At 46.7% G+C, this 14,250-nt stretch overlaps 1 protein-coding gene across 3 annotated transcripts in view; it reads right to left on the reverse strand.

Moving 5' to 3' along the window:
* CUL1 (cullin 1) overlaps positions 1 to 10,878 on the reverse strand; it is a 110,658-nt gene extending 99,780 nt beyond the window's left edge. The window contains exon 1 of one of the 3 annotated variants that reach the window (XM_059933151.1): positions 10,779 to 10,878. The gene's annotated coding sequence lies outside the window, so the exon portion shown is untranslated. Of the gene's footprint in view, positions 1 to 10,300; positions 10,478 to 10,562; positions 10,691 to 10,778 lie in introns of those variants that run through there. The other 2 variants (XM_059933148.1, XM_059933147.1) reach the window with 2 other exon arrangements.
* Positions 10,879 to 14,250: the final 3,372 nt, after the last annotated feature.

A 14,250-nucleotide genomic window follows, 5' to 3' on the forward strand; every position in this document is an offset into this window, starting at 1 on the left:
CCGATAAGGGAGGTTTTTTCCTTTCCGGGGGGCGGGGGTGGTTAAAAAATCTTGCTCCCCACTCCGACTGAGAACAATCTGGCCACACCTATAACAAGGGGAAAAGTCTGGTAAAACGTGTAACAGCCTCACCTAAGAAAATGACTCTGAAACTGACGGAAGCGTCTAGCATTTTTCACTTGTGTTTTTTTTTTTCAGCTGAACTGGTCCTAGTCATGATGTTTCTTTTTAGTTGCAAAAACCTGTAGTGAATTTCCTTCATAATCTGCACAACTTGTTTTTATGGTCACTATAAAAGTAGTGGCTTTTTCGGTTACTGTTTAGGGGCAGAAGAGACAAAAGCAGCTCATTTCACTTCTACAATAATTAAACCTCATATTTTAAATAAGAATAAAGAACATCCTACATATTGAGACTGGTAGATTTCTATCAATACACTACTTGCGACTGGGGCACTACCATCATCTTTACAGTCAAGCTTGTTTGGTGGGAGAAGCCTCAGAGAAACGTCTGTCAAAATTCTTGATTTCACATAATTTACTTCATTAACTTGCGTATATTTTCTCAAGCAAGGTTTTCAAGCTTATGCTTCAAATACCTTATTTTGAAAACCATCCAATCATGCTCCCAGTTGAAAATATAGTTAGTATTTTTTAAAAGAACATCAAAATCACAAAATGCAGATTTCCTCCACAGTTTAACAAGAACTCATTTATATAAAAAATAGGCACTTTAGAAGACTTGAGCTTCACAAACATGATCCAATTTTTACAATAAAATTTAGACATCAAAACTTTGCAAATAAATCAACTTCTGCAAAGTACTGTATAAATGCAACGAACTATAGAAAGAAGCACATTTTAGGACTAATTTTTTTCAGATCACAAACCCCGAGTATGCACTTATACTCACTTAGTCTACACTAGACTGCCCACAAAACACACAAATCTGCCTCTGCATTTTGGGGGGAAAAACCCTCTTTTTAATGTAAAACTGCTGCCAAGGGAGTCATCTGAATGTGTTTTAAAATCATTTTTTACAACTATTAAGGGAATCCACCATCCTAGTTAGACACACACTCACTCACCTATAAATCTACCATAAAAAGCAACAGTGGATATTCATCTTACACCACATCCATACTTTCAGAATGAAACGGTGTAACATATGGTTTGTTGGTTAGAACCTGTGACTTCTTTAGTCATAGACTGTTTCCATAAATCAGCCTATCAAAAGAAAATTTCTCATTTATAATTTATTATAGGTTAAATCTCAAAATTAACAGAACTTCCCCAAACTGGTCTGCTTTACTGAAATCTCACTTTTATGGGTAGAAGGTTGGAAGAAGGAGGACACGCCAAAGAACCGGCACCCACACCAGCCGCTTTCAAGTGAGAAGTGCCGCGGATCAGCACTGAGCACACGGCCCGGCTTGCAGTATTTTCTGAGCTTAAGGGGATGAGATGGGACGTACTGAAGGGCTGGCGAGGACGGAGAGCGGAGCCCACTCCTGCCTGTCGTGGTGACGCCAACACCCGCTGGGGGCAGACTCTGCAGTCAGGGAGCCATGAAAAATCCTGAACACAAGGCAACAGGAGCTGGTGACAGAACCAGACGAGGGAGGGATGGAGACAGGGCATTTTGAAGGAGGAACTAATAATACTCGGTAGTGACTAATACGGAACATCACAGTCTCAGAGAGAAGGCTCGAAACAGAGAAGCTGGACGTGGCTTGGGGAGCAAATGAGATCAGTCTGGGGAGGTTGCGACGGTGGGGAGGGCAGGTGGGCCACGGGGAAGCCCTGCGGGCAGGTAGAGAGGCCACTGGGGCTCAGCTGGGAGGCAACCAGCTGCCAGCGAGAACTGTCAGAACCGCTCCGGCCGAAACAGAACTGAAAAACCCCACAGCAAAGTGGACTAGAACGGAGAATCTAGGAAGTACTAGAGGTACTTCCTGGGCGTCCATTTAGAGAAGAAGACATAACCAGAAGAGCAAAGTATTCTCCACAGAAGCTAAGGCCAAGAGATGACTCAAGAAAAAAGGATGCGAACCTGGTCCAGAAGCTTGGAAAACACTGCATGTTACATCCCCTCCTTAAAGGGGCCAAAACGCTCTAGAAAATAGACCTGGTTACACTTTCCAAACATATCATGCAAACGGTGTTCACACTCTGGAAATCACTGAGCCCGAGACATGCAGGGGAACCCATTTAAAATAACAGGAAAGAATCTAACAGAACCTGAACGAAGAGAAGCCAAGTCTGAGTCTCAATGGACTGAAGTGCTTTGAAAACTCTGGCAGTTTAGACTTTAAAAATTTTGAAACATCTTTGTAGTTAATGTTACCAACCAGCATTTTCCAGGTTTAAAAAGTACTTTCAACATATGACACCTCCAAGAAAATGTGAACCATGTGTGCTTTGATCCTGCTGTTTGGGTCCTCAGTAGTGAGGATGGATTAATGCTGGTCCACGTGCTTAAAAAAATTTCTTAGAGACTTCCTGTGATAGCATTTAGGGTTTATATTTAGACCAGGAATAAACTGAAGCAGGAACCATTTCTAGACAGCTACACGTCTAACTCCGCACCCATGAGGATCCCGATCTCCGCGGCACTTCCCACACTACTCCCGAGAACACTGGTGTTTCCAGATGCTCATCAACGCTCCACTGAAGAGGGAAGAAGCGAACACAGCCGTTTACTCCAGACCACGCCTCTACGGCACGGCATGCCATTTTTCACATCTCTGATTCTAAAATCAGTATGTGCTCTACAAAACAAAACACACTCTTTAACATGGTAGTCAGGTTTTCTTCCCCCAAAGGCTATTATTAAACTAAGGGTACACCTTACATACATACACAAGTACATACACACACATATCCTGTAAGATACACAGTCTCTGTAAAATAGATGTCTCCCTATAAGACCCTCAATGCACATTAACATATTAAAAGCCCCTCAATATGCAACCTAGCGTTTCCTAAATGTATTTACTCACAGATCTTCCCTTCCACTCCAACATCTTCCATGTCACAGAACATAGGTGGGCAAATACTGCTCTAAGCAAATAAAAAATTACTGAAAATGCAGGGAGTGGTAAAGCTGAGCTCCTTTATTATAAAAATAATAGTGACTCAACAAAGCTTCATAATGTCAAGTGATGACAGGCGTGACAGGCTTCACCATAAATGCCCCAGTTAAACTGCAGACATTCAAAAACACAACATCCTGCACAGGACAAAGACACCGACACACAGGACGCTTGCAAAGGTACCACTGAGGAGTAACGGCGGCAAAACTGGTCATCAGGCCAGGCGTCTTCAGCACCCCTAAGCCCTCCCTTCTGACTTCTGGGTCCCCTGTGGGTAGACGTTAATCACCCTCTGGTTCCAGGCGTCTCTATCTGATGACTGACTAGTGAACCATTCCTGCACCGAGTGTCCAAGGCTACCTTCACCCTGGGAAGTGAAGGAAAGACTTCTGTCCAAAATGAGGCATTTATTTGCAAGAAGCAGAAAGCTGAGGGGGAAGAGCTCCAAAGCCGCCAAAGTGGATTCAGCCCAGTCTCTGGCACATTCTAAGCGCCGAGGAATAGTGGTTATTACCACAGGCAAGATGATTCTATAAGACCGGAGAAGTCAGAAGAAATCACTCTTGGACTTTTTTTTTCTCCACCCTCCCCCAAACTGAAGTCCCCTAGTTCCCAAAGACAAACTCAGGGCTCGGGGAGGGGAAAGGCCTCCAGCTGGGACTGAAGTCCGCAGTCTCCGGTTTCTCAGGCCTCATCCACGATTTCAAACCTTTCCTTCCAGTCTGACCAGAGCAGGCCTCCCTCCCCACTGCAGGAAGGGGGCTCTGAGCTCCCTGGCTTTTCTCCCACGTCCTGACTTCTGGAAGCTGCCCAGGCACACTTAACTATGTTAGCTAATAGGGGACACGTTCTGTGCACCTGTTTTCTCAGATGGCCAAAAGTATCCCTAATCTGTGTCATTTAGAATACGTTTCTTAAATCAATAGTAACGTTTCAATGTTCCAGGCTACAGCACAAAACGTGTCAAAAGAATTTACTTTTTCTAATTTTTAGCAAATTTACATTCTTAGGCATAATGATGACAGGTTTGAACATCCATCTACTATTGCTAGGAGTTGTAAAGTTAGCAAAAAAGGACAGGAAGTTCACAGCATCTCTAAGAAAAGGAAACTTCCACACTGAAGACAATTCACTAGTACATAATCCACTGCTGTAATTCAACAAAATGACAAAACATAAACGAGGTTCATGAGATTAAGACAGTTTTCATGGAGGCTGTTGAAACTTGAGTGAAGCAGCTGAAGGATTAAGATGGGGGGATGGGAAGATGAGCTGCAAGGAGAACCTGAGGGTTGAGAGTCAGATATTTACCCTACGTGTCAACACACCTGGCAAGGGACCTGCAAATAAAGCAAACACCAGAGTGATTCCGGCACTGAACTGAGTGAGCCGAAACATCTTGCTCGGAAGCAGGCTCACTGCTTCTATTGTCTTTTGTCTTCATAAGCTAACCCACTGCATTATAAATACATGTGTGCTGTAGAAAGTTGGACGAAAAAATAAAAACCAAAAGAATAAACTAAAAATAACCCATAATTCCACTATTCAGAGATAATCACTAAAAACATTTTGGCTTATTATCCTTTAAAAAAATGTACATACACACTAAAAAGAAAAATTTAAACATTACATGTACTGCTTTACAGCATGTTTTTGTCTCACTGAATACAGAATTACAGAAATGCAAAGATTTATCTAAAAATGCTGAGATCATAATCCTTAATAGCAAAACCTGAAAACAAATGCTCAGTAAGAAAGCATTAAATAATAGTGTACCCATGATAGAATACTAATCAATCATTTTTTATATTTTCTTAGACTAAATCCTTAAAAGTAGATTAGCTATTTCAAAGTGTATAAATACATATATATTTTTTTTCTTTTTTTTACATAGTTCTCTCAGAAAAATCATTCTTTTTCAGGCAATGAATGGATGGACTCATTTCTCCATACCCTCACCAGAAGTGGCTTATTTTTCAATCTATGCCCAAGTTTTTAAAAACAGTATCTCACTGATTTACTTTTCTAAGAGTACTGCTAGTAAAGCTGAAATTTTTTTGTTTCTTGATCCTTCTTTTAAAAATTACCAGTTTGCTCATTTTTTTTCCCCACGGGGGAGGGGAGGGCGTTGTCTTTACCTTAGTTTTATAAGTCCTCTTTTTATAGTAAGCAAAATAAATTTACTTGTAAGTTACAACATTTCTTTCAGTTTGTCATTTGCTTTTTAATTCTGTTTATGGCATTTTAACCTGCAGAAGTTTAATTATTCTAAAGTAATGAAAAGAGCCTTTTCCTTTACAGTTCCTACTTTCGGTGTTATGCTGAGAGGTTTCCTCCATCCTGAGATCATTTGTATTATCTTTTGGTTCTTAAAATCTTCGGTGGGGGGCTTCCCTGGTGGCACAGTGGTTAAGAATCTGCCTGCCAATACAGGGGACACGGGTTCGAGCCCTGGCCTGGGAAGATCCCACATGCCACGGAGCAACTAAGCCCGTGCGCCACAACTACTGAGCCTGTGCTCTAGAGCCCGCGAGCCACAACTACTGAGCCCGCGTGCCTAGAGCCCATGCTCCGCAACAAGAGAAGCCACTGCAATGAGAAGCCAGCGCACCGCAACGAAGACCCAACGCAGCCAAAAATAAAATAAATAAATAAATAAATTTCTTAAAAAGATAAAAACTTGGGTGGGGGAGACATTTTAAAAACACACAAGTTCATCATCCTAAAATTACAACCATCTTTACTACTTTAAATATTTTCACTAGTACATACACATTTTAAGCACACATTTCATACAATCTGTTTTCCAAAGTATTTTCTGACACAGGCCTTTTTTAAAAATCGTAGCTTGTTAGATACGAACAGTCTTAAACGGTTTCATAAATTTAAGGCCAGTGAGTCACATCACACCAACTTAACAATAGTCCCAAAGTTCCAGAACTGTTCCTTTCTGTCCCATCAGCGCCCAATTACTCCCCTTCAATGTCCCCCAGTTACTAAAAGACCAAGAAGAATAAGCTCATTCTTGGTAGGCAACCCAGTTCTGCATAATGAATTCGGTCCTAATTATCAACGATAAGATACCAATCTTGAAAGCATTTCAATTTTGCTCTCTTCTCCTCTTCCACCTTCGTATAAATTAGACACTTTGGGAGCATCCGGTTAAAAGCTGGAGCCCTGGAGTCTCCCTGTCATGTTTTAACCCAGGCCTCACCACTCCCTAGGCCTGATCTCAACCACCCAAAGCCTCAGCTGCTTCTCCGACGCCGTCAGAGGACTGAACAACAGCACCACACTCTGGGGCCTGGTCAAGATTTTAAGTGGGTCGATGATCGTGAACAAAGTGTGAGTTACACGAGTTGCAGCAGGCAGCGCACTGGCACAGGGACACCCGCCCGTCACAAGGTCCCGGCCCTACAGGAGGTCTGTCTATTCCAAAGGAACCACAAGTCTAGTCCAAGGTTAACTGCTAGGACAGTGACCCGGGCGGGGCCTCACGGGACCCCAGGGAAGGCTCCCACCCGGATGGAGCATCAGGACCTGAGAGGAGCCTTTCCAAAGCAGCAGGAGTCTGTCAGGTGACGGGAAGGGGACACGATACTCGAGACAGAGGGAGAGCATGAGGAAAGGGCAGCAAGGCCAATTCTGGGAACCGGCGCTGCAGTGATGGGGAAGCTGCCAGGAGACTCTGCTCACTTGATCCCAGAGTCTCAAAGGAAAACATTTAAATGACCGCCAAGCCTAGGCTTCACAACCCTGCTTCTCAAACACGAGTAAGATTACGCTTTATAGGATGGTTCCTCAAATGTTGTTAACGTTAGAAGCTATGGCATTCGCATGGAACCCAGACGTTGAGGGCCTGAAGAAAACTTAAGAGTCAATTAAAAACCATCTCACTTTATAAATGAGGAAAAAAAGGCTCAGCAAAGTTAAGTTCAAACCAGATCCCATGTCGTCTCTCCCAAGCAACATCTTCTACACCTCAGCAAAAATACATGAATAAATCACACACACATCTCTTTCAGAAGCTATATCCCTGTGAATAAAAAATTTAAAAGCCGTCAAATATAATAATTCTGTTTATAGTGTGCATTATTAAATGGACACATTATAAACAAAGAGCTTAAATCCTTAGTAATAAACCTAAGGTTTTATTTAAATTTGATTTATTCCTCATTTCATGTTCACTTCTCAGTTTTGAAAGGCAAACGAAAGAAGAGAATTTGTTGAGAAACTACCTGATATCCCTCCCCCCCAAAGAAACAAACAAAAAAACAAGGTAAACTTCAAATTGGTCCTTAAAAATGGTACATTCTTTTCTCCAGGCATACCTGAAAGACAAGGTCAAAATTCAGCCAATGGTCCCCAAAAGACATCTTATTCCAGACTCAATTGCTGAGGTAGAAAGCCCATGGCCTTGGAACCTATGCAGGGCTGAAACAGCGAGGAATAAAACACAAACACACTATGTTTTTTTGGGCTCTAATTTTCAACTTGAAGGATGGCAAGTAACTACTCCTCAATCCAAAACCACATTCCTTTGACCTTTCCTTGCTGAAACAAAGGCATACTACGCCTGCTGGGCAAACTGGGCGTGAACTTCTGATAAAAGGCCCTCAAGGACCCAAGAAAGGTCTCTCCTGTGAGAAAGGTCACTCGGGCTCCAGTACCACCACTGCATTTGCATCATCTCTCCAACAGGGAAGAGCCTTAACTCACCAAAGGATTTCACTTCAAAGGTAAGGCTGCAACATTTAACCTGAGGGGAAAGACCTCAATCTTGTTTAAAAACACACACACACAAATTTTAGAAATCTGTACCTTAAAACTAGTTTTGAAACAAAAAAAAAGCAAATTAAAGTTTCACAACTTGTTTTCTTGGCACTTTCCTGGATTGCCATAGCTGAAGAAAACCTGAGCATTTTTTCTGTCGGGGCACTGTGTTAGTTCCTGGGGTGCAGTAGTAACAATTATGATTAAGCTTGCTTGCATTCTTACGCGATGGAAGCGCAGTGACTGCTTCTGTAGCCAAAATCGGAGGTAGTCAAAACACTCGGTGTAAGTTAGAATTATTCCAGATTTATTCACGCAAAAAACAACTGAGGTACCCATGACAAAGGTCTATGCTATTTACTTTGGGGATGCAAAAATACAGAAGGAGTATCTCCTGCCTTCAAGCAATTCAGTCAGAAAAGTATGGGAAGTAAGGCTGCACTGGCAACCAAGACTAAGTTAATTATCTCTAGAAGGTAATATTCAGCAACAGGCAAAGGAGTCGACGGGGCTGTAATATCTAAGCAAACTGCAGAATCGGCCCAGGCATTCACTGGGCTGTTAGTTCCCCGAGGTGGTGGGCGGTAGGAAAGGGGGTGTACCAGCAAGGACCTGAGCCGGTGGCCCTAAGACACAGAGGATACTACAAATCGGTGAGAAACCCTACTACTACAGCTAAAGGTGTTTTTTGCTTTTTGTGGGGTTTTTTGTAACATAAGTTTTTAAAAGATGACTCCAATGACAAAAAAAAGTTAAATATTTTTAGACAGTGTTTCAGCCACCCCTCTCCAGCTTAATGAGCATTCTCTCTCGAAACCTCCAAAAATGGTCATAATAGAGTTAAAGCAAGCCAGTCTCCTGTTTGCATGCTTCGGAATCTGAAATGCCATGCAACTATTTCGACTTACCATGGAAAGCAACAAATAGAACGTTCAAGTAAATTTTTTTCTAATATCCAAGAACACTTTTAGATCAAGAAAACGTCATGTCCAATTTTTTTTTTTTTTTAGACAAAATATTGCTCTTTTTTAAACAGCATTCCCTATTTTGCTACACAACCCACAAACGCTCCAGGATTTCGGAAAATCGGGTAGACGGAGTGGCCACAAAATGAAGTGTTAACCTTAAAACTGCACACGCTTTTGCAGCGTGTTAAGATATGCCGAGGTCCTAGAAGCTGGGGTCGTAAAGTAAAGTGAATTTAGTTCCCTTCTGTGACTCCGACGAGTGTATTTCCAAAACTGCGTGACTACTCCACTCCTAACTTGGACTGTTTTAATGCCCCTACGGGGAAGGGCAATTACACAGAGCAAATAAATACTTGAGTTAAGTTAACTACAATTCCCCATTTGCACCCTCACCACTAACCCCAACTGCGAGCTACGAGCAACAACAGGGATCCAATCGGAAAAGAGGATCCTCTTTTTGGCAGACAGCTCGTTAAAGGGAGAAAACCCCGAACTTTGGGGGATTAGTCTCAAGGAATGCTCACCAAGCGTTTCTCCCCGAACCAGCACTCGGCCTACAGCACACCCGGGCGGAGGCAGGGGTGCGCGGGGCGACCCCTGCACGCGGGTGGCGGCCGGCGCCCGGGTTACCTGCGGGGTCAGCGCGCGCTCCCGCCGGGCGCAGGGCCGGGGACGCGCCGAGGCGGCGGAGCAGGCCGGGCCCGACTGGCGGGCGCTCGGCCGGCGCCGGGGGGCTCCGTCCCGTTCGGCCGCCGCACTCGCATCCCTGCGCGCCTCCCCGGCCCGCTCCCCCAAGAGAACGGGGCAAAGGGGCGACTATTACCCAATAATAGCGCCCCGCACAGTCACAACAATGCGGGCGAGGAACCCGGGAGCCGCGGGCAGGGAACCGGAAAGCAGAGAGCCCGGCTCCACGGCTCCTTCAGCGCGCGAACCCAGTACTTTACTTGAGAGCACGAGTCCGGGGCAAGCGACGCTCGGGGGAGAAGTGATCCCGAGGGGGCGAGGGAGAGAGGGCACGGGTCCGGGCGCTCCGCGGGGGTCGCCGCCCGAGGAGAGGCGAGGCGAGGCTCGCACGCCCGGCCGCCCGGGGCCGCCCGCCGGCCCGGCTCCGCGGCCCGAGCCCGGTCGCGCTGGGAAAGGGGCGGGCGCCATGAATCGGGCTTTTTCCCAGTGCGTAGTCCGGGCCTGACCGCCCCGTGCCCGCGTCCGGGGCCGCGGCCCGGCCAGGCCCGAGCCGGCCGGGGTGACTCAGGGCCGGGCCGCGCGCTCCCCTCCCGCCACCGGCGCCCTCCGCCCACGAGTCCCCCGGCCCAGCCGCCATTCCGCCCAGCCGCGGCTCGGCGGCTCAGGCCTCGCCCGGCGCTTGGGCTCGGCCGCCGCGGCCCCAGTCACTGCGACACCGCGGCTCCGGGCCGGGCCTGCGCCGCCGACTCTCCTCGGCCCCGGGGCCGTCGACACTCACCCGCATTTCCCGGGTGCCTAAATGGCTCCGGCGACGTCTCCACCTGGTCGCTGGGCCCGGCCCCGGTTAAATCCCCGTCCCGCCAAGGTCTCGCCGCGTCCCTCAGCCGCCGGGGCTGCCCCGCCTGGAGCTGCGTGCGACACGGCTCCCGCCTCCTCCTCCTCCCTGCCCGCCCGCCAGCCCTCCTCCCGCCGCCGCCGCCGCCGCCTGCACCACGCAACCTCCGCCCTCTAGCCTTTCCTCCCCGCCCTCCCGGCCTCACCGGCTACGGCTCCCGTGGGGGAGAAGCTGGTGGGGGAGGGCCGGAACGCACCGCCATCGGCGTCCGGGGCGGGGGAACCGGGAAACCGTCGCCGCCATCTCCCCACCAGCCCGCGGCGCGGGAGGGGCCCGGAAACCTCCCGCCCGCCGCGGCCCCGGCCCCCGGCCCCCGGCCCCCCAGCGCCACCGAGGACCCGCTCGCGGGGCTGTTCTTTACCTGAAAGCCCGCGGCGCCTGGCCCCGAACCCCGGCGCCCTCCCTGGCCGGGCGCAGCGGATCCTCCTCCAGGTTTTACAGCCTCCCTCTCCTAGCGGCCGCCTCTAAGGACCCGGCTTCCCGCCACTTCGGGCCGAACGAGGAGGGGTCACCTTCTTAGGTCGGGGCAGCAACCTGGGGAGAAACTGCCCCAAGACACCCCGGAGGAGGGGGTCTTACACACCCCCTCCTGCCCCCCTCCTGCGCGCACACACGCCCTGAACCGACACGGATCACAACTGCACCCGGTGGATCTGCCTCCCCGGCTGGGAGAATAACCAAAAGCCATAACCCGACCGACTGATAAAGTCTGAGATGGGCGAGTGGCCCTGAAAAGCAGGTACAGACTAGAGAGAAACGTGTCGTCCATTCTCGAGCCCCAGGACACCTGCGGGCCTCGGCGATCCGCACCTGAAAGCCCGAGCTCCTCGGCGCCTCTCTCCCTCTGTTTCTTTAAAATCAAACCAAAACTAGCTTCCCTCTTCAAACTCTTTAACCGACTGTTTTTTAGGCAAATGTTGATAAAGATTCCCTTTACCATTAATCTCTGTAAAGACAAATCAAGAATGAAACTGAAGATTTTACATAAATGGATGGGATGAGATGTGACTATATGATTGTTTTCACGTGGGGTCTGGAGTAGTTCACCGCATTCAAGTGAAATTAACTCACAATTGGGTACTTGAAATACAAATTTTGGCAGCACAAATAGCCACCTGGCTGCCTACGGTGACACAGGTGAGAAGCGTGGACTTGGAGGGGCTTCTGCTTTCATGCCCGTGGTCCATGAACAAGCGGGGAGGGATTTCAGATTATCTGGGCGACAGACTTGATGAATGTTAACTTCCTGTTTTGCTCCAAACTAAAACATTAAGTATCACCTTGGGGTGGAAATCCTAGGCCCAGAGCAGAGGCCTACCCCCATAGTCCTCTCTTTCCTGAGGAATATGGGTTTCTCTTAGAAGAAATATCCCACTACTAGATGTGGTTCCTCCTATTAAAAAGTGGTCTTTTGTCAGCATCTCTTAAGTATCTTTAAAAATATGGCATTTGTCTATACTTGTCACCGAAGTACGTGATCTCAGTCTGTGCGAGGATTTTTAAATTCTTGGTTTATACCATATACTTCTAAATATTCAAAAGAAACTTGGATGCATTTAACTTTTTTGTGGGCACATGGTAAGATTGAAGGTACAAATGGAAGGCTTGTCCCTGCAGACAATGCTTTCCACTGTAGGTATATGGCTTCTCTTAGATCCTTACTTCTTCCCTGTGCTTTCCTCAGACAAGGTATCTCATCTCCAATTTCCCTTAATCTGCCCTCTCCCATCTCGTCATTCAATATGGTCTCCTTGCCTGTGACTTCCCAGACCTAATACATGAGCTGAGTGGGTCAACTTTCTCTTTACTGTTTTTTTCTTCCAACCTCTCTTTTTCCTTAACAGAAGGATTTAGTCCCCCTATACCATCCTCCTCACTTCTCATTACCTCAGTTCCTGGTTCTTAACTTCCTTCTAGCCTTTGCTCTTCACTCATCTGCACTATTATTCTTAGCTCTTAGAGTATGACATTGACTTTTTTAAAAAATAAATTTATTTATTTATTTTTGGCTGCACTGGGTCTTCATTGCTGCGTGCAGACTTTCTCTAGTTGCGGCGAGTGGGGGCTATTCTTCATTGCAGTGCGCAGGCTTCTCATTGTGGTGGCTTCTCTTGTTGCGGAGCATGGGCTCTAGGCGTGCGGGCTTCAGTAGTTGTGGCACGCAGACTCAGTAGTTGTGGTTCATGGGCTCTAGAGTGCAGGCTCAGTAGTTGTGGTGCAGGGGCTTAGTTGCTCCATGGCATGTGGGATTTTCCTGGGCCAGGGCTCGAACCCGTGTCCCCTGCAGCGGCAGGTGGATTCTTAACCACTGCGCCACCAGGGAAGTCCCCTACGCCATTGACTTTTATGTCCACTTCACAACCGGTTACATCTATACCACTTCTACTCTGGGCAGGTAAGCTTGCCTCCAACCTAATGAACCAAGGCCATCTATTCTCTTTCCACATCAAAACATTCTTCCTCCATCTTTCTCCCCCATCTCAGCAAAACTGATGTTGTCCCCCTTTCAGATGACCCAAAGTTTGGAGGGGTAACTAACTTGATAGATGTTAGAATCAAAATTCAGAAAAAAAAAATTCAACATAGTCTCAGACTAGAATATTAGGCCAAAACCAATGAAATAAAATAGAACTTTACCAGTCTAAAACAATATGACGCAGTTCAAAAAGCCCACGTTTTAGATTTAGGTGGACCTTGGTTTATATTCAAACTCAAACCACCATCTTTTGCTCTGGTTAAGCCAACTGTTATATGGGGATTAAAATACCTACCTCATAAGGTTGTCGTGAAGGGTAATTCCTTTGTAATTCCAGCATACTTCCTGAAACAGCAAGTGTTAGTTCCCTTTCTTTCCTCATCTTCCATACAGTGGAAATCCACTGACTGCCCTATTTAGTTGTTGATAACACTGACATTTTCAAAGTCTTATGGGCCTGAAAACTCAAAATACTGACCCATGGACCTTGCATCTCAGAGCTAGTCACCGTCCTAGAGAACTCCTTTGTCTATTTTGGCTCAGTCTGTGGGGGCATTCGTTATCATCATCATACCCACTTTCCAAAGAAAAACCCAAGACTCAGAGATACTAGGCAATTTGCTCCAAATCTCTCAGTTTGATCAGTGGCATAACCTGATCCAGTGACTCCCAAGTCCGGGTACATCCACTCCTTTACTATGGTTTTCCCACACCTGTATTGTCCCTTTAACCTTCTGAATGGTTTTCCTGGTTCTCATCTCTGCTCTATCCTTCCAGCCTGTGTAGTGACTGACCGCCAATGGTTTTTCCATACTGATACCTTCATCACTGAATCTTTGTCCTTTCAAACTTTTCAGTGGCTCCTTATTGTTTATAGGGTTCAATCCAAACTCTCACCTAGCACCTAAGGTTGACCATAATCTTGTCCTAACTTACTTTTCCAAATTTATTTCCAGCCATTTCCCAAAAGGAATTCTCAATTTCATCCCATCCTGCTAAGTGTACTGTTGGCCCACAAATACCAGCCTTGAATCACCATTTATGAATGCTTGCTTCTGTTTGTTCCCCAAACAAACAGAAATGGTCCCTCCTCCTTTCCTACATCTGCAAATCATACTCCCTTTTTCACATCCAGCTCACATCCACTTTCAGGAAGCCTACTTTGCACCTTCTACGCAGGCTTTGGTGATCTCTCCCTGATTGCCAGCCTCTCACATGTGCCTTTAAACTACGTGGTCTGTGCCTTGGTCAGGCACTATTTCCTGAGGTTCACCAGGCCCCTCAGCACTGAGCCTGAAGAACACTGAAGAGGTTCAAAATTGTTTACTAATCAAATTTGAAAGGATACTGTCTCCTG

Source organism: Balaenoptera ricei, chromosome 9 (assembly GCF_028023285.1).
Source record: "Balaenoptera ricei isolate mBalRic1 chromosome 9, mBalRic1.hap2, whole genome shotgun sequence".
Taxonomy (NCBI): domain Eukaryota; kingdom Metazoa; phylum Chordata; class Mammalia; order Artiodactyla; family Balaenopteridae; genus Balaenoptera; species Balaenoptera ricei.